The following is a 27,648-nucleotide window of genomic DNA, read 5'->3' on the forward strand; positions in this document are numbered from 1 at the left end:
CAGGCCTGCTTAGAACAAAAATGAGAAAAAGAGAGCTGATTATTAGCTCATCAAAACACAAAACAAAATCACCTGACAGGTTTTTTCTAAGTGCACTGTTATAGAAACTATGGGCCCTTTTAGACATGTCCATGTTTATCAAAACTCCCTCTATTAAAAATAAAACAACAACCTCAAAAATCTTCAACAATCTGAAATTTCACCCGTTCGACACACTGAAAACCTCGCCAAAAGCTGCACCGTTTCGTACACAACAATATCCCCCTTTAGGCACTTTACCATACTCAGATTCAGCCTAAGATATAAACACATTATAACAATGTGTCAACACTAATTTATAAACCTCTTAATCAAATTTACACCTCTGAACAGTCAACTTCTCCTTTAAGGCCTCAATCACACACACACACAGCAAGCTCCTCTGTCCACATTCACACGAGCTCTCAAACTTTTTCCATACTCAGCCATATCTCAACAATTTAACTTGGCAAAATAAATACATGTTTAAACTTTATCACATTATTCGATTATTTTCATTTTCTTTCTATACTAATCACTTACTTTGATCAATCAGTGCAAGAGCACTCCTGAGTCACTCTTATAAACACTTTAATCACTTTATTAAACATTCACACCATTCTATCACTCATACAAGTAGCAAGCTGATCTTCATTGCGTATGTTTGTGTGTGTTATTTTTACATATATGGCTTCACAGTCTCACAGACACTTTCCCATTCTCCAGTTAAAGAGTCAGTTTTCTCCTTCCCCGAATTACTAACCCAAACTTTAATTTCCCACCTTAAATAACAGCCCTCCTGGTCTTCCGCCAGCAGTTAGGGCTTGCTTTCAGGTTCCTGGACACATCATGCTGTGAACAATTCAACCAGAAACTTGCCTTAACATATCCATTCATGTTAACCTGTAATTTCTTCCGACTGCTGCTTCTGGAGAATTGGTCCAGGTCTGCTTGCCCCTAAAAATAACAAAACTAAGACATTTTCATTATTATCACAAATGCTTAAATGACCCATTTCTCTATCTCTGGTCAGAAATACCAATTATGCCATGTATGTAAGCGTGTTCTTCCTTGCGTTTTATGTTAATTGAATGTAAGCTGCTTCTTCATTGCATCCTTATGTATTCATTGCATTTTCATGTATTCATATTTAATTTATGCATCTTTTCGCTGAGCTCAACATTCAATCTCACTTCTGAATCGTTTCGAAAATAATCTCACATGTAACAATTTGTATATGTGTGTTTTCTATTCATTAATATAATTGTCAGTTATTTTGATTATCTTTACCTTTTGTATTGTTTACCTCTTTGTTGTGATGTGGTGGACATCCCTAAACTATCACGAGTTCAGGGTTCAATTTCAATCCAATCATCTCCTATCTTCTCGCAGTCAAACTCGTCCAGCTTCATCTCTCACTGGTCCTTTTTCATTCACAGTGTCCTGTTCGGGCTTCAGAGCCCCAGCAAACACAGTGTGTTTCTTCTCTGTTTTGATCTTTCAGTATTTCCTCTTCCTTCAGTCTTATTTTCATTTGCTCTGTTTTCTTCTGCATCCATCTTTTCAGTCTTTTCTTCCAAGATTGCTCCAAGCTTGGCAAATATGACAGTCAGTGCCTTCAAGCAGACATATCACGCTGTTCTTCACCAGCATGCATGTTGCATCACGTGCTTTCTTCCATGCTGCTGGACTCATCAGTCGTTGTCAGTGTTACTGCTTTCGCCTGCACTGTCTTTTAGCTTCCGTTACTTCTTCACGTCCACGATGTTCTATCGGTCTTCATCAGGAAATTGACTATCCTTTACGTGTCTTCTCGGGGTGAAGGACAAAGTGAGAGCTCAAGCTGCACAATTTCGAGCCAAAGACTGGCTTATTTTCTCCCAATTCTTTTAATCTACTTTTCTGCTGCTGAACTCAAGGTTGCAATGTTGAGAGAGTCCACCTGTATTGACACACTAAACCATATAATTAGTAATATATGCATTTTTCTTAAAGGCTTCATTTGCTTCATGTGCCTAGAGTTAACTCCTCTATCTCTCTCTGTTCTTTCTGTACACACTCAGTTCCTTTTATGGGCATGCATTTCCTGTCCCAGACACACACGGTTTCCTGTTTCTACAGCTTCTGCAGAGACTTCCTTTTAGTTTCACAGTCTACAAATAATCAGTAATTCTACTCACAGTAATTTAATCTAAGAGCCTTTGTGTTTTGAAACTAAAAAGAGGAAGGAACAGCGCCCAATTTAAACTGCGCGTGTTGTCACTCAACAACACACACACAGAAAATGTAACTGTATATATTATCTCAAACTGAAACAGAACCCATCTAAAAATCCTAAGACATCTTACTTCAACACCCCAAAACACACATCGCTTACAGACATCTTTATTAATTAAATTATCTCAAATTCAATTTCAGTTCTTCGAACCCAGATAACGGTCTTAAGTATCAACAGTTTATGTATCCTATCTCAAAACCCAGCAAAAATTCATACAGTCATGGCAAGAAATAAAACTTTACTTACAGTCTTGTAATAAACAAAACCAGCGTCTTAAATACAGGCATCAGCCATGTGTAGCAGTCTCTATAAACTTCCTATCAGTCTTACACAGTTTTACCTGGTACAGACACGTGTCAAGCAAACCCCATACTCATATTCTACAGTTATCATGAAATACTTATCATAATCAACAACAGTCACACAAATATAATAAACATAAACTGCATTTCTTCCCTTAAAACACAGATTGAAGTCGTCCTTGACCCTGGCTCTGCAGTCAGTCATTAGCCACTCATTCGTAAACAGGAAATGTCACTCTAAATAAGTCACAGGCATCTCATTTACATAGACACAGACACACTCTCAAAATAAACAGCCTGCTGCAGTGCCCGTGGCAGACAGAGCCTATATACAAACATAAAAATTATAACACAGAGACGTCTGATAAATTAAATAATATTTACAAGGCCTTAAATTGCACAACCTACATAATTTAGACAAAATTTGAATTAACCCTCCAAGGGACAAACTCCAAGTTTTTGATAATCAATGACCCAGTATCAGGTCCAACCTGTGTCTGGTCTAATTGCTAAAGTTCCTAAGTCAATTTAAAAGCGTCCAACGCCCAAGGTCCAACCTTTACTACCCAAAAAAGTGCATAAACCGTTCCAAACGGTAAAGTGGTCCAACCACTAGCTATTTTGGAGATTCCCAAGTTCTCCACGATCGCCAATCGGACTATCCCGTCCAACGGAAAATCCCGAGCGTCCTCAGGAAATTGGGAGCGTCACCTCCGAGAAATGCACTTCCTAGAACATCCCACAGTTCCGTTCTACATAAATTTACTTGTATTTTAAAGACATCCTATGAAACCACAAAACCGACTTTATTGATGTCCAAGCCCAGCTTTATATTCAAGTATGACTGTATCACCATACACAGTTTCCAAATTACCTATAATCCTAAATTCAGTAGTCCAACTACTTTAAATTCTCTTTCCTTAGCAGTCCAACTGCATTTAAATCCTCGTAGCAGTCCAACTGCTTTTCCTTTAATCAGTACTGTCACTTAACCTTACATTATCATTACTTCAACTTCAATTCTCATGAGATTTTCACCAAAATCAAAACAGACCCTTACCAGTACTTTTCAGTGAGTAGACTTTCAATTTTGTCAGAACCAATTCAGCACTGTTTGGAAATAATTCAACAGGTAGTGCCTTACCTTTGAATAAGCCGGCTTATGTCCACTCACTTCGACCACTGACTCGTGTCTGCCTGTTTGAGCACCTTGGACCCTCTCAGTCTCATTCTCCAACTTTTCTCCCTCAACCTCGGCCAATGCACCAAATGTTACGGGTTCGAAATTGAGGATGAGAGTAAAACAATGATAGTCCAGAAGAGGTCGTTCAAACAATTGATTTTAATGAATGCACGCCGCGTGGAGAGGTGCAAACTGCAAAACAGTTGTACATCTCTACCCAAAATACACTCTAGATTGCTTTTATAACATCAGGGTATTGTAACGCCCCTTCTTGCGTTTACAAGCACATAATTTGCATGTACAGAACATTCATGTATTTTAAGAATTAAATGCAAACACAGAGGTTCCTCCTTGTGGCATACTCTTCCGAATATGGTGATGACCTAAGGCCTTTGAGGTCACCATGGACTGGACATCCTTCCGTCACCTGTAACTAAGCAAACTCAAATACCACAAGAAGCTGAATACATTCAGGCCTTTGCTCAGCTACTATTTTACTGTAACAATATACTCAGCATATGAGTTATGATACATATATATTTAACTCAATCATTTTAAAGTAGTTATAACTGCACCTGTAATAAACATGTTAATATTTGATTAGGATAACCCCTATAATATAAATTATAACATAATGCCAGCAACTTCAATAAATGCTTGGATGAAATGATAATTAATGCAATGACAAAGATGATGGTTATATAAAATAATCCCTATAATTCTACATGCCCAATTCAGTTCTGCTATCACATGTGAAAAATCAGCACATTTTGTCAAACACAGACAATTTAACACGAAAAAAGTAATTTGTATGCCAAAAAGTAAGTTTTTCTACTTTATTTCAATTTCTAATAGCATTATCTGCTTTGCAGTTAAACTCATCAAACTTAACTTATGTTATTTGTATGTCTATGGGGATATATTCTGTGTAGGTCTTTAGTGCTAATGTTTTAGCCGTTGGCTGTAATGTTAGCTAGTTCATGGCTATAGGAGTCTGGGTCAGTTGTAACAGCAACAGTCTGGGTTAGTTGTAACAATAATGCAGATGTTACAACTTACCACACTATTACTTTAACTTATATTAAACAAGTTGGGGCAACGACATCAGCAGAGAGAGGTTCACTAGTCGCCTTTGTATATGCGGTTAATGCCATTGGCAACACAATTCCTCCACTGTTTGTGTTCCCACACATACATTATGCAGACTACTGTGTCAGAGATGGACCAGTAGGAAGTATTGGTAGTGGAAATAAATCAGGATGGGTGCAAGAAACAGATTTCCTCATCTTTCTGAAGCACTTTGCAAACCACACCAAGGTAAGCCATGATAAAAAGTAATGGAATTGCGATGCTGGTGAACAACTACATTTTTTCAGCTTCATTGTTATCTTCAAAAGTTGGTGCAAGAGTTGTAGGTTATAATGCCCACTGAGCCAATGAGGCCAAACTCAAGGAAGACCAACCAAAATTAATGAAATATTCAGTTGCAGAAAATTCCATAATTTGTCTTTTTTGGGGGGTTGGAATATGTTCAATAGCTAGATTTCTGCATTCTGTCACACACACATAGCTACATTAATGGCTCTAAGTGCATTCATGTGCTGCTTCCAAATAGAGCACATTTCATTCATAATGTTGTAAATCCAAGCCTATTATGTATTCATGATTTGAATCCTGGGTTGTGCGAAATCCCAGTAATACACCTTAGACAAAGTGAATCTGTGAACTAAGGTGCAGGTCTATTAGGTTATGTTGTGGCGATCCTCGAGTTGGGGGATTTGTGTTCATACTGGAGTGCACAATTAAAACCAATGTAAGATGGACAAGATAATTTCAAAGCCATCAGGTACTCAGTTTAGAAAAAATAGAAAAGAAGAGGAGGAGAAACGAGCCAAAGATCCAGGTAAGCAGATGTGTCATTGGATAATGGCAGGTCATCCTGAAACAATCAGAATCAGAATACTTTATTAATCCCTAAGGAAATAATGTGGGTTACAGTTGCTCCAAGAAGAAATGGTAAAAATAGTAACAGTAACAGACTAAACTCCAAACAATACATTATGTTACAGATTTTAATATTAATTATTGTCAATTGTTGATTTGTCCTGTTCTCATTGTATGACGAATTATGATGGCTGTTTGTGTGTGTGTGTGTGTGTGTGTGTGTGTGTGTGTGTGTGTGTGTGTGTGTTTTTCTGGCGAAATTCAGTATGGTTCCGACAACAGTTTTATGTTAATGTATAATCCTTAATGTGTTTTATGTGTGTGTGTGTGTGTGTGGTGGTGGTTGGGGGGGCGCCAGAGGGAGTGTTCGCCCGGGGCGCCAAACAGGCTAGGACCGCCACTGCCTGCAGTCTATATGGGTCAGATATAAACCAAGTTTAGGTGGAGTTTATTTTCGTTGTGTTGACTTTTTACAGTCAGTTACAATAACTCGTACTGCGAACTAGCTAGCATGACGGAGTTTTCATCAGCATTGTTGTAGTGAACTTTATTTTATTCATAAGGTTAGTTAGTAGAGTTGCCAACCGTCCCGTAAAAAGACGGAATCGTCTCGTATTCAGAGAAAATATTACGCGTTTCGTATTGAGCTTAAAAGGAACGCAGTTTGTCCCGGACTTCAGCTACAATGGAAAAAGACACAAAGCTGGAGTTAATCTGCACAGCTGCCTCTTCCTCTCTCATTCTCTCCCCCTCCTGTTGCTACTTCAATCATGAAACTGATCAATGATCAGCTGATCGGCTTTTCTGGCGCAAGTCCGTCTCTCTTGTTTGAGGGGGGATGTTGTTAGCTTTCCACATTCCGACACTTCAAAAGCTTCAGGAGCTGTCCGCTCAGCACAGCATCAGCACCACGGAGATACACGGATACATCCGTAGACTTGAGACAGAATTCCCAATGTGTTTTGGGGACTTTCAGGTGTATGGACCAATGTTTTATTTTCTGATCAAACCAGAAATCTTTAATAAGCAGCTAGATTTGTCTCCCATTAAATGGCTGAGTTAATGCCAGTTAATGCAACTGTAACAGGGTCATAAATCACATTGTTATAATTACACAAAATGTGTTCTAAACCCCCAAACTCTTCCCTTTATACCTGACTTTTAGGACCTCCAAGCCTGTAGCTATGTTCATTATCAGTTAGAGCCCCTCCTCATTCTTTTCTTCTTCTTCTTTGGTGCAACCATATAAATACAGTGTACCCCTTTTGCCTCTCCCCTTTTCTACAATTCCCCTGTGGGAGAGGAGCTGGAGTGGGCAAGCTATTTATTTGGAGGTCTTTCTTTCTTTTACCTTTTTCGTCAGACACAACGCAGAAACACACCGGTTACACTTGGTGCCGCTGACCCGTCACATCGCCAGTCCGCGATCTCCTCCTCCCCCTGCTGCCGCTGTTTTCCCGCCTCCTCTCTGCAGCTGTGCGCTGCGTGCCAGGGTTCTGTGCCCTTACGCTTTGACTCACAGGTTTTTATATCGTGCGTTTGTGATCGATGCCCTGCAATTTGGCTCGCAGGCATCTGGCAAATACATAGGTGATCATTCTGTCACTGTTTCATATTGTTGCCTCAAATTATACAGGTACAGATTGTAATTTATTTTTTTCTATTGATATTGGCTTTTACAGCCTGTTTTAATTGATTTTATTTTATTTTCTATGGTGTTTTGATTCTTTGATGTTTTTTTCCCCACACTTTTCATTGTTTTGTGAAGTTTTGTATAATTGTGTGTGTGGGTTAGGCTCTTTCTTTTTTTTGCTGTTAAACAGTGATATCTCACTTGGGTCAACATGTTAGGTGAGGAAACTGCGGATAGTGCTATGCCTGATCTGTTCTCTGCAGGGAGTAATGTGACCTTTGGTTTGGGGAGGGGTCATCAGATTGCTCCAAAGTGTTTTGGGAGGGGTAGGCCAGTAGCCCCCGGTATTGGTGCCCACACTGTAGACCAGTCAGTGATGCACTCACCATTAATGCCAGCAGCTAGCTCCACACCAGCTGCTCGCGAATGCCAAATGCACACCCAGGCTGTCACTAGTGACATGTTGAGCAGCTTGATTACTGACTTAGCAAAGCAAATTGGGGAAAATATCACATCCTCTCTTAACTCTATGCACCAGCCGGCCCCCACCCAGCCACAGTCTCCCCAGAATGTGCCCTCGAGCTGCAATGACCAGTCCCAGCTGAAGGTTGTTGTTCAGTCAGAAACCAAAGCTCCACCATACTTCAAGGGTGACAACACAGATCATTTCCCCATCAATGAATGGGAGGACATGATGAGATGTTATCTGCACAGAATCAGCTGTGACACAGATGAAGAAATGTTCGCCATATTAATGTCTAGACTGACTGGCAAAGCCAGAGATGTGGTCAAGGTGTCACTTCGTTGCCGCCCTGAGTTGAATGGGAATGATCTTATTACTTCTGTGTTTGACATACTGAGGTCTAACTTCAGCGACTTGACATATTCCAGCCTGCCCATGAAAGATTTCTATAGTACTGTGCCACGACCAGGTGAGAATGCCATGGATTACTGGATCCGGTTGAACAAGTCTATTGACGCTGCTGATGAGTGTCTCCGCAGGCGTGGCAAACTGGTAGAGGACCCCAGTGGTGAGGTTGTTTCGATGTTCATTAATCACTGTCCTGATCACAGTCTTGCCTTGTCTTTTCAACTGAAGGCTCCTGAGGAGTGGACTGCGGCTGAGGTTCAGAGCCGTCTGGACAACTATGTGAGGAAAATGAGACAGTCTAGTGTTTTGTCTCATAATACGGCATGTCTGTCCATCCCACATCAGAGCCCTGTTACTGTTAACAGCCAGCCCCACTCCAGCGGTACTCAAGCAGTCCCAGTAACACATGAGCCATCTTTGTATCCTATGCCCTCTGTTCCCTCTGCAGCCACATGTCAGCCTCTTTCTTCTGCGGACCTGGTAAGTGTGCAGCAGCCCTCTGCTTGTCCTCCCCTGACTTCTCATGTCACGCCCCCATCTTTGCCAGTTTCCGGCCCTCCTCCAACTGAGCCAGGTGTTCAACAGATGGTAGCACTGTTTGACAAGGTTCTGTCCATGTGCACTGCATCATTAGCCACTGGTCCTAGGCGCCCACAACCCACGGGTCATTCCCATGGGCACCGCAGTGCTCATCGTGCTTCGTGCAGAGTGTGTGGCTCACATGAACACACAACCCATGTGCATTGTAGGCTGTACAAGCTATGCCACAGCTGCTTTGACCCTGGACACATGAGGCGTGAATGCCCACAGTTGCGCCAGAAACCAAACATGTCAGTCCCTCCTCCCACCAGTGCTGCTTTAAACTAGCCAGCCCATGTGACGAGAGGGGTAGCATGTTGATGAAACCCTCACGAATGCAACCGATCCAAAAACCATATATGTTAACTGCTGTAATAGCCTCTCTGATGAGAAGACTGTTATTATGGGTTCACAAAGAGTTGACAGGGCTAGTGAGCTGTTTTACACCCCAGTGTCAGTCAGTGGCCGGTGCTCCCTAACAGGCATGCTTGATTCAGGGAGTATGTCATGCACACTGAGTGAAGAGGCTGATTGCAAGCTAAGAGCCGCTGGTGTTGCTCTGATTTCGCAGCATGCCCCTGAAAATGTGGTGCTGGTTGGTTGCGGTGGCCTTCTCACACAACCGAAATGCATCTATGATTTGGACATTGAAGTATATGGGACCAGGTTTCTTGTGCCAACATTTGTGGTTCCTGGGCAAAAAGATGAACTCATTGTGGGGAGCAATGTGATCCGGCCCATCATTCAGAAGATGAAGGCTGATACAAAGTACTGGGAGCTTATTAACTCCAATTACACTGGCACTGATTGTGAAGACTTCCTGCAGTTGCTGAGCTGTATCTCACGGTGGTCTGCTCCTGTGATGCCAGATAAAGTTGGTACAGTCAGGTTGCGGAAGAGTGTCACTCTCTTGCCACAAAAAGAATATGTAGTTTGGGGAAAGCTGCCACCTTCTGCCCTTGTGTCTCCAGGGAGTACTGTCGTTGTGGAACCCACGTCAGCCCGTTCCACTCCAAAGAACATAATGGTGGGGCGCATTATAACACCCATGTGGGGAGATCGTTGGGTCCCTATGAAAGTCCTTAACCCAACACAGAGCCCTGTGACACTTCGTCGCAATGCTAAGATTGCTGATGTCTTTCCTTGTATTGCTGTAGAAGACCTGCCCATCACTCAAGGTCTCTGCGAGACTCTGTCTGACCAGCATACCAGTTTTTCCCCCTCATCAGACCCTGTGCCTGACTCTGCACAGCTACTCAAAGACGTTGGGTTGGCTGATATTGACATTGAGGGCTGTGAAGTGTCAGATGGGTGGAAGAGGAAATTGGTGGAGCTTGTGTTGACTTACCAGGATGTGTTCTCTAGAGACAAACTGGACTGTGGTGAGGTGAAAGACTTTGTCCATCGTATCCACCTCACTGACGACCACCCTTTCAGGCTTCCCTATCGCAGAGTACCCCCGGCTCACTATCATAAGTTGCGAGAGGTGCTGTCAGACATGGAGATGAAAGGCATCATCAGTAAGTCCACCAGCGAATACGCCTCACCACTGGTAATGGTTTGGAAGAAGTCAGGTGACTTGAGGATATGCACTGACTTCCGCTGGCTCAATGCCAAAACCGTTAAGGATGCTCACCCACTGCCCCATCAGGCTGACTGTCTTGCTGCCCTTGGTGGGAATGCTTTCTTCAGCACCATGGACCTCACATCCGGGTTCTACAACGTTTCCCTCCATGAGTCTGACAGACGGTACACGGCTTTCACTACACCTCTTGGCCTGTATGAGTACAACAGACTTCCCCAGGGTCTATGCAACAGCCCAGCATCTTTTATGCGGATGATGCTCAGTATCTTTGGTGACTTGAACTTTTCCAGCCTCCTGTGTTATCTTGATGACCTGCTGGTCTTTGCACCTTCAGAAGAGGAGGCCCTAAAACGTATTGAGATTGTTTTCTCTCGCCTGAGGACCAGCAACCTCAAGCTGGCGCAGAAAAAATGTCACTTTCTCAGACGCTCTGTGAGGTTTTTGGGTCATGTAGTGGATGCTGGTGGTGTCTCGGTTGATCAGGATAAAGTGAGGGTTATCACCAGTTTTCAGAAGACTGACCTCATGGATGGTGACGGTTGCACTCCTTCTCAGAGGAAAGTGAGATCCTTCCTTGGCATGGTGATGTTTTACCAGCATTTCATTCCAGGGTGCTCTCGTGTTGCAAAGCCACTCTTTGCTCTAACTGCCGGTCAGAAGAGGACTAAAGGCTGCCATGGGAGTCGGAAACCTGGAACCTTTCGTAAGCTCACCCCTCAAGACTGGACTCCTGCTTGCGAGAAGGCATTTGAGGAACTCAAAGGTGCACTCCTCAGCTGTGCGGTGCTGGCACATCCTGATTTTGAGAGGCCATTCATCCTTTCAACTGATGCTTCCATGGATGGGCTGGGTGCTGTCTTATCCCAGGTGCCAGCTGGTGAGGAGAGAGCAAGAGCTATAGCCTTTGCTAGTAAGTCTCTCAGCCGCAGTCAGGCCAAATACCCAGCACACCGGCTTGAGTTTTGACTCTGAAGTGGGCTGTGTGCGATAAGTTCAGCCACTGGCTCAAGGGTCACCAGTTCACTGTCTGGACTGATAACAACCCTCTCACGTACATTCTGACTAAGCCAAAGCTGGATGCCTGTGAACAGCGTTGGGTCTCTAAGCTTGCACCATACTGCTTCGAGATCAAATATGTTCCTGGAAAGCTGAACATCGTGGCAGACACCCTGAGCAGGGAACCGTTTGTGAGGCCTTTGGCCCAGCGCCTCCTGTCGGAGCCCTACTTTGAGCTGCTAGAGCAAGTCAGTGATGTGAAAGATGCCAGTGTCCAAGATGCCTTCCGTTTGACCTGTCAACCTCAGTCGATACACAGTGCTCCACCCTCTGCTGTGCTTGATGTGTCTCTGTCAACTGATGACGTGTCTTCTCTCATGTCTTCCCTCTGTGAGTGGGAGTCTGCTTCTCGCCAGCGTGCAACATCCCTCGCTGGTCACCTGACCTCCATTAGTCCACCTGACTGTGATGTCTCTCATGTGCTGTCCCACGCTGATCTCCTGTCTCACCAAACAGGGGATCCTGTGATCTCCAGAGTAGGCCGCTATGTTGAGCGTAAGCGCAGACCCTCCAGACGTGAGCGCTATCACGAGAACCAACATACATTGCGGCTCCTGAAACAATGGGACAAGCTCACATTCCTCAATGGTGTCCTCTACAGAGTTGTGAGGGATCCACTGACAAAACACAAGAGATTCCAGTTTGTGGTACCTGACTCTCTAAAGCAAATGGTGCTGTCTGGCATACACGACAATGCTGGTCATCAAGGTCAACCTCGCACACTCTCCTTGGCTCGTCAGCGTTTCTTTGGTATGACATGGAGAAGGTTGTGCGCAATCATGTGAGAAGTTGCCGCAGGTGTGTTCTCAGTAAGACTCCAGAGCCAGCAGCTAGGGCCCATTGGAAAGCATTAAGACCTGTGCTCCACTGGAACTTGTGTGCATTGACTTCTGGTCAGCTGAGGACAGCAACAACAAGTCTGTGGATGTTCTGTGATTACTGACCACTCACAAAATTAGCACATGCATTCCAATGCCAGGATCAGACAGCTAAGAGAGTTGCTAAAAAGCTCTGGGATGGATTCTTCTGCGTGTATGGCTTCCTCAGCGCATTCACTCTGACCAGGAGCTAGTTTTGAGAGCGAACTGCTTGCAGAGCTTCTGGTTTTGGGTGGCATTGCCAAATCCCACACTTCACCGTACCACCCATGGGTAATGGTACCACGGAGAGATTTAATCGCACCCTTGGAAACATGTTACGGTCCCTCCCCCTCAGATCTAAGCAGAAATGGCCGCAGATGATACAGTCCATGACGTTTGTGTATAACTGTACGGCACACGAGACCACCGGCTTTGCGCCATTCTACCTGATGTTTGGGAGGGTCCCAAGGTTGCCAGTTGACCTAATGTTTCGGGATGTCCTTCATGATGACACCATTTGTGACTATGATACCTATGTCAAGTCACTGATGAATGACCTGCGCTCTGCCATGCTCCAAGCCCAGGAACACAGCACGATGGAGCAGAGACACCAGTCAGACCAGTACAACAGAAAGGTGAAGGGTCTGCCTCTTTCACTAGGGGACCAGGTGTTGTTGGCAAACAGGGAGTCAGAGGAAAAAGGAAGCTCTCTGACAAATGGGAACCTGTTGTGTACACGGTAGTCGACTTGGATCCTGCTCTTTCACATCTGCCGTATCAGAGACAAAGAAGGTCATGAGCGTGTGGTGCATCGCAACCTGCTCCTTCAAGTTAACTTTTTGCCCTTGGACACAACATTGGAATGACGATGCTGCACATCCTGCTGTGAGCGTTGTCAGTGGCCCCCCGAGTCTGAACTGGATGGGTCTGTGACATCTTTTGGGACACAGGAGCCTGTACCTCCTGCCACCCGTACTGTGGATCGTCTCCAGCATTGGCGAGTGTGATGACGCACACTATCATGGATCCATCAGCAATCCGCCGCTGACCCAGTCGAAGATGGTGTTCATGAGACCCCTCCTATGATGGTTGCTCCTGATGTTGGTGGGCTGGCTGGTGATGGAGCCTCCCAGACTCCCCTGCTGCTTTCCCGTCCCACAGTTTTCATTCTCTTGAGCCCAAATGTGGACGTGGATCAGGGACTGACTACACGTTTTGGTAGAATCATTAAACCAGTTGTCGCTTGATTGAATCAATGGCTCAACTCGAGACACTCCCTTGGTGTTGAACCTGTTCAAGCAGCGGTTATCGATTGTGTGAATTTGTTTATTGCTGTATGTTGTCCATTGCTTTGTTTTTGGTAAGAATTAATAGAGGCACAGAGTTGATTGTATTTTGTTCGGTCTGTGCAGTTTGATGGTGACGCCCATAGATATTATGGCCTGTTTTGTGTGGTGTAATGGCACCTCATTTTGTCTTTGTGTGTCTGGGATCTTGCTAGGCGCCGAGCGGGTTCAGGTTCTTATCCTCCTTGGAGGAAGCTATGTTGCTGATCTAATTCACTGTATATGTGATGTGAATTTGTTTGAGGCCACTGTATCTGTTATTGTGGGTTTATACTTTTATTTATTTATTTATTTTTTGGTGTACTCTTTAGGATTTTGTGTAATTCTTGGGGGGTGAATGTAACAGGGTCATAAATCACATTGTTATAATTACACAAAATGTGTTCTAACCCAACTCTTCCCTTTATACCTGACTTTTAGGACCTCCAAGCTGTAGCTATGTTCATTATCAGTTAGAGCCCTCTATTCTTCTTCTTCTTCTTTGGTGCAACCATTAATACGTGTACCCTTTTGCCTCTCCCCTTTTCTACAATTCCCCTGTGGGAGAGGTGGAGTGGGAGCTATTTATTTGGAGGTAATTTCTTTCCCAACACTGTAAAACACTCATATAATGCATATTTAGCCACCTGGATGTTTCTGATTGTGATTTTAGTTCAATTATTGTCATTATTAAGCCTGTTTTTTGTTAGATGTTACAAATGTGTAGTATGTGTGTGCCATATGTGTGTTCTAGGGCAGGGGTCCCCAACCCCCGGGCCCCGGACCGGTACCGGGCCGTGAGTCGTTTGGTACCGGGCCGCGAGAGTTGAGGCTCGTACCGCACAGAAAAAATAAATAACTTACATTAATTTCATTTTATTTATTATCCGACTCTGAACAGTGTTTTATTTTGAAAAAGACTGAATTCTCTCATTTACTTCCGTCTATGACTGACTCTTGACGCATGTCAAGATACATTATTAGTAGCTAATATTAAACCTACAAGCTAGCAAAATGAGTAAAAAACAGATGTCTTTGGAGGGTTTCTTTGCAAAGGGAAAAAGGCCCAGTGAGGAGACAGAAGAAGAGTGTACGACAACCACTAAGAAAAAGAAAGCTGCATTTAACAGACAATACCAAAATACCTACTTGAAATATGGATTTATCGCGACAGGCGATTCCCATGCACCAAGCCCGCTCTGCATAATATGCGGCGACCGGCTCTCCAATGAGGCAATGAAGCCTTCAAAACTGCTTCGTCACTTGGAGACCAAGCACCCAACATTAAAAAACAAGCCTTTGGAGTATTTTGAAAGAAAAAAGCGGGAACAACAGGGACAGAAGCAATTACTGAGGGCCTCCACAACAACAAATACAGGTGCACTGAGAGCATCATACTTGGTGGCTAACCGTATTGCTAAGGCTAAAAAGTCATTCACTATTGGTGAAGAATTGATCCTTCCTGCCACTAAAGACATTTGCTGTGAACTTTTTGGGGAGGTGGCGGCTGAAAAGATAGCACAGGTGCCTCTGTCGGCTAGCACCGTTACCCGTCGCATTGATGAAATAGCAGAGGACATTGAGACACAGTTGTTGGAGAGAATTAATACATCACCATGGTACGCTTTGCAGGTTGATGAGTCTACAGATGTGGACAATAAGGCAATACTACTTGTTTATGTGCGATACCTTTATCAGGAGGATGTGCATGAGGATATGTTGTGTGCACTATCGTTGACAACCAAAACCACAGCTGCAGAACTATTCAGGTCACTGGATGATTATGTATCAGGAAAACTTAAATGGTCTTTTTGTGTCGGCATATGCACAGACGGAGCTGCTGCCATGACCGGACGGCTGTCTGGTTTGACTACTCGGATTAAGGAGGTTGCACCTGAATGTGAATCTACACATTGTGTCATTCACAGAGAAATGCTGGCAAGCCGAAAAATTCCACCAGAACTTAACAGCGTATTGAATGATGTTGTTGGAGTTATTAACCACATCAAAGCACACGCCCTCAACTCACGCCTGTTCGAGCAACTTTGTGAGGAGATGAACGCGGAGCACAGGCGCCTTCTCTTGCACACAGAAATAAGGTGGTTGTCCCGAGGGAGATCACTCGCCAGAGTTTTTGAATTACGAGAGCCGCTGCAGAGATTTTTCTCAGAAAAGAAGTCACCGCTGGCAGCACATTTCAGTGACAAGGAGTGGGTCGCAAAACTCGCTTACATATGCGACGTATTCGGCCTACTAAATGAACTCAATCTGTCCCTTCAGGGGAAAATGACAACTGTCTTCAAGTTGGCAGATAAGGTAGCTGCATTTAAAGCCAAACTGGACTTGTGGAGACGACGCGTAAACAGAGGCATATTTGACATGTTTCAAACTTTGGCTGGATTTTTGGAAGAGACTCTGCCTGAGCAATCATTCTCCCAGCTAGTGCAGGATCACCTGTCTTTGCTTTTAAAAGAGTTCGAGCGCTACTTCCCAATCACAAAAGACCCACGAACCGACAAGGAATGGATCCGCGACCCATTTGTCAATAAACCGGGTGAATCCAGCTTGCCTTTGCAAGAAGAAGATCAACTTTTGGAAATAACGAATGATGGCGGCCTTAAAAGTATGTTTGAGACATCAGCTTTGCCGGTATTCTGGATAAAAGTCATGGCGGAATACCCCGAGATTGCCACAAAAGCACTAAAAACCCTGTTGCCGTTTCCAACATCATATCTGTGTGAAGCGGGGTTTTCTGCAGTAACAGCGACGAAAACAAAATTGAGGAGCAGACTGAACATAAGCAACACACTTCGGGTGTCATTGTCCCCCATTACGCCCAGGTGGGACCGTCTCGTTGCAGAGAAACAAGCACAGGGCTCTCACTGATTGAGCGTTATGGTGAGTTATCTATTTTCTTGTACTTTTATATTTGTTTTGTAGTTGTGTGTCCTATTTTGAAAGAAATGTTTACGCGTTACCATAGCAACCAGAGTATTAAGGGGGAGAGAGGAGGCTGTTACTCTCAATGTTGTTGGTGCATTTCAGGAGGATGCTGCTAATAAAGTTACACAATTACACAGTGAATACGCGTGTAATATTATATTTACAAAATGCCACAGTTTTTGTCTTGGTCGTATCATTTTATTTTGTTGTATTTATCCGTGACACCTGCCGGTCCGTGAAAATATTGTCTGACATTAAACCGGTCCGTGGCGCAAAAAAGGTTGGGGACCGCTGTTCTAGGGAACGTGAACACTAGCATGAATAGATAATTCTTGCTAGCTTGGAAGTTGTGGTGGGTTAAGCTAACCCTCTTCCCCACTGTTTGTGTTTGGTCATAGGAGCTGGAGTGGGCAAGCTATTTATTTGGAGGTCTTTCTTTCTTTCTTTCTTTTACCGTTTTTATCAGGTATGTCGGATTTCATGTTGTTGTTTTTGTTTTATCAAATATGTTACGTGTAAATGCATATTTTATGTTTAATGTAATAATAAATGCCAGCCCCTTTTCTACAATTCCCCTGTGGGAGAGGAGCTGGAGTGGGCAAGCTATTTATTTGGAGGTCTTTCTTTCTTTCTTTCTTCTACCGTTTTTATCAGACACAACGCAGAAACCCACCGGTTACACTGATGACTGATCATTATTGGTGGTATGGCGTCCGTTTAGTTGGGCTGCGGTCTCCTCATCTCTTGTTTCTCTCCTCCGTTTCCGGCCCAAGAGGAAAGTCAGAGGACCAACGATCCCAGATGTTACAGCTGCTGTTACAAGGACTGTGATCACTGTGATCCATGTCCTATCAGAGGACTCTGATGGCTGTGAGGACAAGAAGACAGAAACCAGGCATGTTAGTGAGTGTGGTTTGTGCGAAGGTTTCAGCCAGCGTAAATTTAAACAGAAAACCAAAAACACAAATGTTTCTGTGCAGTTATGTTATCTAATATCAGTCTCTGCTTCCAGGGAAACGTGTCATAATTAAAAATGTCCCCTTACACACAATCACAAACAGACAATGAGCTCCACCCGTGAAGTGAACTGACTGTGCAAGGCATCAAATCCAGGTGTTCGTGGAAAGCCTGCGTGCTGTGATATCACCTCACTGTCCTCCACTCAAACACTGACCCTGCTCTGAAACACTGACTGCAAATCTGAGTTATTGGCGCGTTTAACGAGCCATCAAAGTTTACAGTTCAGTGTGTAGCTATTTAATGTGGTTGGTGTACTCACCGTCGGTGTGGTTGTAGGCAGAGGTGTGCTACCGGCTGCTGTGGGGACTTGAGGACGGACTCGCAGGCGGACAGCAGAGCGGTGTCTCTCCCACTTGTCTATGTCACAGTAATAAACTCCTTCATCTTGTTGCTGGACTCTCTTTATGGTGAGGGACAGGTCTGCTTGTCGGTCCCACTCTGATGGTATCGACACCCGGTTGTGTCAACGTCTTCCCCGTATGTGATTCCTCCTGTTCCATCCAGCTGAAGCACCGCGTTTCCATTTCTCCTCCAGCGCGCAGATTTCACCGACTGGCCCGCGGTGACGGAGCGGCACGGGAGTGTGGCATCCTCGCCCTCGGATACAGCAACTTCAGAGGGGACAAATACTTCCAGCTTGATGGCTTCCAAGTCTTTGCCGTTGCACGTAAACTCGTACAGCCCTTCGTCGTTCAGATCTGCGTTTTCCAGGATGAGAGAGAGCCCACTTTGATTCACGCGGTCTGGATGTTGTGGTCCGGGTTTCCAGACGTTTTCCGGGGAGGCGATCAGCTGCGTACTGGCATTCCTTCGCAGATTCAGTCTTCCCCGTCCCTTCAGGCACTCCTCTGACAGCCGAAACTCAACTCCATCTCCTAAAGGAGCTTGGATCAACTTTCCGAAAACCTCGCTGCATAAAAATAGAAGAATGCACACAAAGCTCAGAGTCTTCATCCTGTGAATGAGGAGGTAAAGTGTCTAGCCCGTGTGCTACGGGCTTTAAATAAGGAGAACGTTACGTAGGCAGAGGCACGCTAACGGTGGCAGCACCGCCCACCGAAGGGCGGCAGCTTTAGAGCAGCGAGCAGGTTTTGAAACGGATTCCTGCCATCACGAGTGATTTCATTCTCACTGAGTTACTCATACTCATACCGTAGTTTTGTCGGGGCCTATCACCTAATCAGTGCAGTAGAGGAGGGGAGAGGAGAGGGAAATAATGATATTTCTTTGCAACAGAAGCCTCATCATAACATTACAACACATGCAGAAGCAATGACAATAATAATAATGACTGTATTACGGTCTATATTACTATATTATCGCATGTCTTATTATTAAAACGTCTGTGTGACTTTAATCATGAATAATATAGAGACTTTCTCTCTGTTATGTTATTCTTTTAGTTGTAGACTACAGCTCTTTTGTCAATACTTGCTGTTTTTAAATGAGCTAATAAATGTTTTGACTCAACTGTGACAATCAGCTGCGATTTACTTTAAATGCATGCAGTTTATTGTGTTTATTCACTGTAATAAAGATTATTAGTAGAACGGGTCAAAAAAAGGCAAAAGGACGGGAAAAAGGGAAAGTGACGTGCTGCGCTCCGGTTAGCTAGTTTTCATGTTGGACGGTAAGAGGGGAGCCGCAAAGAGCGGAAAATGTTAAAATGTCCGCACAGTATGTGCGTTAAACCGGCTACAGACACGAGGACGTTACTCAGTAGTCTTTTATTCATCCCGGATACTCCTGCATAACTTCAGGTAAACTGTTTTGTTATTATTATTATCACGATTATTATTATTATTAATAGCATTTTAGCTCCTCGTTAGCTTTGGTAACATGCTAACAAACCTAGCCTTTTTGGAGCTGGTCGACATTTACAAATCGGCTGTTTCTATTCTGTCAATTCTAGCCAATCATTTTACGTTTCCGAGGATAGTAGGCGGGGCCAGGTACGTATGTTCTTTAGAGCAGAGCTACAGATTAAAAATGCCCAAGGCGAAGAGGTCAAAGTCTGGCTGTACTTCACAGCAAAAGATGCAAACTCAGCAGCCTGCAACAAGTGCTTTAAGGTGATACTGTGATACTGTCATAGGAGGTAACACCTCAAATCTGATGAAACACCTGGCGGCATAGCGTTTTTTTGTTTGTTTTTTAAAGCCGAGAAATGCGCCGTGTTTGATAGCTTGCTGCCAGACCTCACACGTGCACATCTTCTGCGGGTGTGGTGCCTGTTATCGGACCCGGAGTTAGCAACATCCCCAAGAACCCGAAGAGTAGAGTCCTGGCCCCTAGCCCTGTCAGCCTAGCAGAAATGATGACGGATGATGATGGCAGCAGCAGCCGTTCTTCTCTGCGTGAGTAGCTTCATGTTATTCGTGTGTAATTAACGTTGAGTACGCTAACCACATTATTAAATTAATGCATGTGAGGTGAACTAGCAAACACCGTTGTAGTTACATGCGGCTGTCTTCTTGTTTGATGGCAGATACTCCCTTCACCCTGGCCAAAAAGGCTAAAATGACCAAAGAAAAGGTGGAAAACAGCTAAACATGAGAGGTTTTTGGACAAAGTTTGTGTTTTTTCAATTGTTTAAGCACTGCTTTCAGCCAAGAGTGATACCATATATGCCCTGAAGAAAAGGCTAACATTGTTATCTTTTTACAAAAAAACAGCTGAACATGAGAGGTTTTTGGACCAATTTTGTGTTCTCCATTCTTTAAGCACCGGTGTTCCAGATCAACTGGCGTTTAGATTAACTGGCGTTGGTCGAACAGATGTGAGGCAGACTTGCGTTTCAGGAGCTGCTACAGACAAACCAGCAAAAAAAACGCCAAATGTGTCATCTGTGACACTTGTGAGGTTATCTCAAACACACTCCGTCAGTCTTGATGCCGTTAAACAACAAAATGTTTAAAAATGTCGCGAGTTTACCTGGTGATATCCTCATGCGCGACGCGATCGCGAAAACAGCAAACAATTAACACCACGCCGGTGTTGTTCACAGGACAGCAACAGTAAACGATCGGGAGACTCTTGTCGTCGTTATCATTCCCCTCGCACGTTTTATTTCTCCGGTTTCAGCGTTTTTGCTGCACAACTAAAGCGTGCAGTTTACTTTGTGTGCACCAACATGGACTCGAATCAACCAGCGCCACCTCTGTCCAAGTGCCACAGCCTACAGCCAGATCAACTTGTGACACACATCTGCACCACGTCTGAATTCGTTTCATGCACAACACATTTGTACCTTTCAATTGTGTGTTTGTGCGTCATGCAAAGAAACCTTTGAAATCAATGAAATGATATCATGTATTGTCAAAGGAAAACCTGGAAGGAGAGTAAGAAACACAAACTCAGTTTATTTCGTGTACACGGGCGAAGCTTACTGCGTCGCAAGACACAAGCAAGTCGCGCAGAGCCTCAGTCCGTTCTTTATTTTATAGCAGAGAATAGATTACACAGCATCTCTAGGTGGAGCATACATAATAGAAAAACATCTCTAGATATGGTTATCGCATGAGTGGCCGTTATCCATAAGACAAGAGGACTAGTATGTTTTGTCATATCAGCTTCAGGTAGGAACTGTCTCTATCTGAGCGTGTGTGACGTTGTAACTTCCTCACGCATGCTTCTGTTCCTTAATCTGTAGGTGCAGGCACATCATGTTCTCACAAGAATTATACTTAAGCAAAATAAAGGTTATCAAGTAAGTAAATGTAAAAATCTCTTAACATTCCCTCCTGTTTTTGTCGATTTAATTTCTTCATAAACATGCTTAAAACATCAAAGTCTACTTTCTTGCTGTCTGCATTTTTAAGTAGTCATCATTGTGCATGTGTTTTAATCAAACATGGTTATATTCACGTTATAATTTTAAACAGTGGCATTTCATCATTTTCATCTTCACTCTCATCATTAGGTTCTAATCAATGAATACTGAGTATGCTGCAAGTGAGGTGTTAATCATCGTTTGATTATGGCTTTAGACATGGGATAAACATGTGGCAAAGAAGCAGAACAAATTAAAACACTTCCAACTCCAATGAGTAGTCTCTTCAGTACTTGTAGCCATGAGGCGTTGAAAAGCCAGGTGAACCACTCAGTGGTGTTTTTTCACATAGTCCTGACTTTGGCTTCCTTCAGTTGCCTTAAGGCATTCAGAGCATCAGTCATGTTTGAGGAATGCACATTTCCAGGATGTAGGTACAGCAGGTGTTGTTTCGAAGAGGACACATAGTCCTCCTTCTCGCGAGAATCATATCCAATGCTACTCTGTGTTGCATTACTGCAATGCGCAGAGCGTCGATTTCTTGGTTTTGTTCGTCGTTGATTTTACATGATGTGTTCAGAAAGAGTCCAAAGCGATAATCCAATGTTTCAATCCTTAACATGTTTTTTCCAGTTCCAACCCACGGAAACAGTGAGTGGAGGACCTTCTGTCCAGTGGTCCATAGTTTGAATTCCTCGGGCACATCACTGCCGTACACGGGGTCGTGTGGTTGGATACCTGGAGATGTTGATCTTCCTTTCCGTCGTGTGGTTGGGGTGGTGTTTACAGCGGTCATCCTGAAGGTGTGGTCTGATATGAAGATGGGGGCACAAACTCCGGTCCAGCCTGGGGGTAGTATGAAATAAGCACGTTGTCCACATAGCCAGGCCATTCCTTGGACCCAGTAAGTGCCATTTGAGGGGCCGGTCATGTTCACAGGGCACCTTCTCCTTCCAGCGGTCTGATTACAGTTAGTGGTGTTTCCAAGCGGTCTGTTACCGTTGTTTTGCTGGTAGCACATGGAGTGGTTCTTCCCTGGGGTTTGGTCCAAGAACACTGGGAAGTGAATGGATGTGTTCCGGTTTGTCACGTTGAAGTTGATCCAGAAAAGTTGGTCACACGTTCCATTGTCAAGTCCAGCGTCTTCAATGGTGATTATCTCGTGTTGGGGTGGTCCCTGAAAGATACTAAGGAAGTTAAGCGAGTAGATGGTAGATGAGCTTGTCTCGTTGATGTGATTTTATTATGCTGAAGCCATGCCCGAAAAGCTGCGGCACATTGCTTGTGTTTTGTTCTTTATTGTCCTCGAAAGCGCGAGGAGTCCTGCTAGGCAGGAGGACAGCTGCTAGACGGCGAGTGTCTTCATGACAGCCAAACACACCTAGATCTCGGGTGAGTAGACTACTGCGAGAAGTAGAGGCGGATATACCCAATCAGCCCTCTCTTCACCAGGTAGATCACCAGAAGGTAGGGGTGCTGGAGTCTATGAGTCTGGCTGTCATTCACTTTCTGCAGTGGCTTTGGTGAATCCAAGATGGTCTCTTCTGCTATCTTACAGGCAGTTGGTTGGTGATAAGCACTTGGTATGGGTCTTCCAGCGGGGCGAGCTCCAATTCTTCTCTGGAGAACTCGAATCAGGACCCAATCACCTGGCTTTAACCTGCAAGATACTGGAGAAGATTCAGAAGGCAGTTTATTGTTCAAAACAATATCTTTGTTTCTAGTAGCTTCGACATCCATTCTGCTAGTGTGGTCTCTCTGACTGATTTATCTGAAGGTTCACTTGTGATTGGCAGTGGAAATGGTCTGCCATGAATGATTTCAAAAGGTGTGAGTTTCTGAAACCCTGTGTTAGTTCATCCACATTTTTACTAGCCTATACACTCAGGCCATGGTCTCCCTGTTTCTTCCATACATTTTCTCAGTCTCTGTTTTATTGTGCCGTTAGTTCTTTCCACTAATCCTGCACTTTGCGGGTGATAAGCACAGTGATTTTGATGCTGAATCCTAGTGCTTCAGAGACTTGCTGTTACCTCATTGACAAAGTGTGTCCCATTATCTGATCTTATCAGAGTGGGGATGCCAATATGTTGGAATAAATGGTTACATAAGCATTTTGCTACTGAAATGGCATCTGCTTTCTTTACTGGGTAGATTTTGGCCATTTTGAGAATACGTCTATGATCACTAGAGCGTATTTTGACCTTGGCATTCATTTAGTTCAATAAAATCCATGTGATTGTGTGGAAAGGATGAGGTGGTGTGGGAAATTGACCTCTTTTTGGTCTGAGATCCCTTGTGCATTGTGTTTTTTGGCAAATCATGCATGTTCTGACAAATTCTTTTGCTGAAGTTTCGAAATTTAGAGTATAGAAGTGTTTGGAAATTATATCTACTATCCCTCCTGTGACACATGAGTAACTCCATGTCACTAAGGCTGCTGTTTTGTGTAGAGATTTTGAAGTATTGTTTTCCTTCACAAACCATCAAGTCATCTTTTAGTTGCGCTCCGCATTTCAGCCATTTCCTTTGCTCAGCTGTGGGAGCTGCTTTTTGTTCATCCTTTAAAACATCAAGTGGTATTTGTGAGGGTGATGTTGACATTAGTGTGTCTACAGTTTGTTGTGCCGCTGATTTTGCAGCTTGATCTGCGAAGTTATTGCCTTTTGTTATGCTTGAGTTGTCTCTTTGGTGTGCTGCACATTTACATATTGCTAGCTGTCTTGGCAGAGTTATTACTTCTAAAAGTGTTTTTAGAAGATTTCTGTGTTGTACTGGATGTCCTGTGGAGGTAACCATGCCTCTATTTTGCCAGATTTTTGCAAAATGGTGTACTGTAAATGTCAACTCGTGGTTTGGTTTCTTCATCTAGCTTTCTTATGCAGCAATGTGCGTCGCCATCTTCCAGAGTGGGAAGAAGTGTGCTAGGGTTTAGCAGTCCACACTTCGGAATTCTATGTGTGACTGTGAGAGTAAAATGCCTACATAGGAAAGTTGTCGTGCATGTGTGAGGTATGATAGATTTGCTTGCAGTAAGATGGAGGTCACAGCATGTGGGACTTTAATGATCAATGTGTGTCCTAAAACAATATCAGCGGACTTTTTAACTGCCTCTGCTGCGGCTAACAAGCCTGCACGCACGTAAGCAGACCCAATGCAACGGAGTCTAATTTACACGAATAAAATGCAAGTGGGCGTTGTTTTTCGCCAAAGGCCTGTGTTAGAACAGCCTTCATATAACCTGCACCTCCATCTACATGCGAGTAAAAGGCTTATCATAATCAGGCAAAGCCAAACTGTATTTGTCTGTAATGCCAGTTTCAAGTTACTGAATGCTTCTTCTGCTTTCTTCTTTGTAGATGCAACACTACATTTTGACTTAAGGCCATTTAGGCAATTCCTTTTTTCAAAGAACTCACACATCTTACATATTTCAAACTTTTAAGTAGGAAAAAACTTTGCATTGCTTACAGCTCATAGCTCACAGCTCTAAAACTAGGCATTAATAAATCATATGCCTAATCATTATATGTCACTGTGATCCACAAGTATGATCACAAATTTGTTTTTCAAACCAACAAAACAAACAAACAAAACAAAAAAAAATTGCCAATGCATGAAGGCTTTACACACATGAGCCAGGACACAAAAAGAAAAAGAAAAAGCTGCTGCCAGAAACAAAGCAGAAGTGTGAGGGAAAAAAAACTGAGCTCACAAACAGCTGCATGTGTGAGCTTTAATATGCAGCTTCTGCTCTAAAAAACAAATAAAAAAAACAAATAAAAAAAAATGTGCAACTTGCTCATCAGCTTGGTAGTGTCCACATATTTAATTCATTTTATTCAGCTTCTCAACCTGTAGCTTTAGCTGTTGTGTACAGGGTTTGGCTTATTAGTTGTTAGTATAGGTTTGCTCTTCATCTCAACAAAGTCTCATCTAGGATGACAGGTTTACAACCAGGTCAAGTGTCTCTATGCACTTGATTAGTTTAGGTATTTTCCTTATTTTCTTCATCTCATATATTATTATACTGAGTTTGAGCAAACCTTAAGCTTGAATCAGACTACTTTTAACAATCATCCACCTCACATCATAACTGACTGAGGTGCCTCTTCTTATTAATAGTATGTCATTATTAATGTTATTATTGTTTTGTTTTTCCTTTTTTATAACAGCAATAGTATATTACAATACACTACTTTACTACTAATATACAATAGTTTATTATTTTATATTTCATTATGTATCCATCAAAGGCCGATGTGACCTGCAGTTTCACACCTTCCCAAGCTGGAGACATTTGCTTTTCCCACACTCTTTCCCTGGCTGAACAATGACACAGCCTTAATATACCTTACGCATTTCTCTATTTTATTTAATATGTTTTGTGTGAATTATCTGCTTTCATTTATTCTGTTCGTTCAGCTTGGTTGTCTTCCCAATTTTGTTTCATTTGTTAGTACCAATTTACAGGTTGTTATCCTTCCTATTATTAGTTTGAATACATAAGCTCTAATTTAATTTAACCCTTTGTTTATTCCACTATGCATTCCTCTTGTATTTATGTGTATTCAGTTGGGTCTGTATCCAGCCCTTTTTAAACTTTGATCTCTAATCTTTTACTTGATGAGGGATTACTATGTTCTTCCTGATATGGGTGAATGTATAGTGGACGTTTTGTTTTCTTAGGCTTTCTCCATCTACAAGCACTAATTTGTCCGGCGCCTGACATTTTTTTCTAACCACTGCTCGTCAGCAGTGAGTTTTGGTGGGCTGATTACCCATTGTTAAACACAACTGCAGAGCTTTCTCTGGTATGAGACTCAGGAGTGGTTGCTGACACGGCCTCAACTCCGAGCTACTTGCGGAGCGGTGTCAGTTTTACGGGACGGAGCCCAACCTACTTCTCCTTTGTCACCAGTACTTCAGCGTCTTACAGCAAATAAATAACAATAACAACTGGAAGCAACTCAGCAGCGTATTTGCTGTAAATTAGTTTACTTCCAACAGACAGAAAAATGACATACACAAAACACATATATTCACTCTTGTTTCTTTATGCGCGTGGGTCCTTGCGGCGGACCAGGCCAGTTTTAACTTTTTCAAGTTAAGTTTTAGACGTCTTAAATCCTTACAGCGGATTACTCTCTTTGTGCACCCGTGCAGTGGGTAGCCTAATGCGCTATTAATCCTTGCGGCGGATAAGACCTATGCGCTTCTCTTTGTGCACCGTGCAGTGGGTCAGCCTAATGCGCTATTAATCCTTGCGGCGGATAAGACCTATGCGCTTTTTTTAAAACAAAGAGTTTGTTTCTCACCTCTCCAAAGGATCTGTAGTTAGGACGGAGATCTCCTCACTGCACCCCAGCGCTGTGGACGTTTAAATCACCCTGGCCTAGACCCGAATTCACATTCTAGGGCTTCACCTCTACCTAGAGAGGGCTGTCGACAGACTTCAGGGTCGGCTTCTCACGGCGTCAGGATGCACTGAGGGTCTCTGGTTAGGAGTCACAGCCAATCAGCTGTTATTTCCCATCCGGCTCGGAGACCAAGAATATGTCAAAGGAAAAAACCTTAGAGAAGCAAGAAACATGGCATGTACATGGGCGAGGCTTACTGCGTGGTAAGACACAGGCAAGTTGCGCAGAGCCTCAGTCCGTTCTTTATTTTATAGCAGAGAATCGATTACACAGCATCTCTAGGTGGAGCATACGTAATAGAAAAACATCTCTAGATATGGTTATCGCATGAGTGGCCGTTATCCAGTAGCGGTTTTAGATACGGGCGACACGGGCGGTTGCCCGGGCGGCATCGTGATGGGGGCGGCATCACGGGCATCGGCAAAAAAGAAAAAGAAAAAAAGCTCGTACTCATGCTGCCCCGATGGCAGCCAGCGCATATTGGGAATGGCATAGGCACCGATCGGTTTTTCTATCGCCCATTTGCTGGCGTCAGGGCGCCCTCCGTTTGCGAGGTGCGCCTGCGGCACAGGGAGGAGAGGGCGGGGCGGCGGGGGATTCTCTGGCTGGCTGGAGCAGCATCTAATAACCAACTCGCAAAATAAAACAAAATAAAAACAAAACAACAAACATGAAAACACCAGACATCATGATACAGACTTATAATTTGCACCGATGTTTTTTCGAAATTCTATACACGAAAACTGAGCGCGAGAGCCCTCGGTGCGCCTGCTCGCTGCTGAAGTCAAAGTAAACTTTATTGTCATCTCCGCTACATACAGTCCAGTATATAGAGAGACGAGACGACGAGGCTCCAGTT

This window comes from Oreochromis niloticus, unplaced genomic scaffold (genome assembly GCF_001858045.2).
Source record: "Oreochromis niloticus isolate F11D_XX unplaced genomic scaffold, O_niloticus_UMD_NMBU tig00006614_pilon, whole genome shotgun sequence".
Lineage (NCBI taxonomy): Eukaryota > Metazoa > Chordata > Actinopteri > Cichliformes > Cichlidae > Oreochromis > Oreochromis niloticus.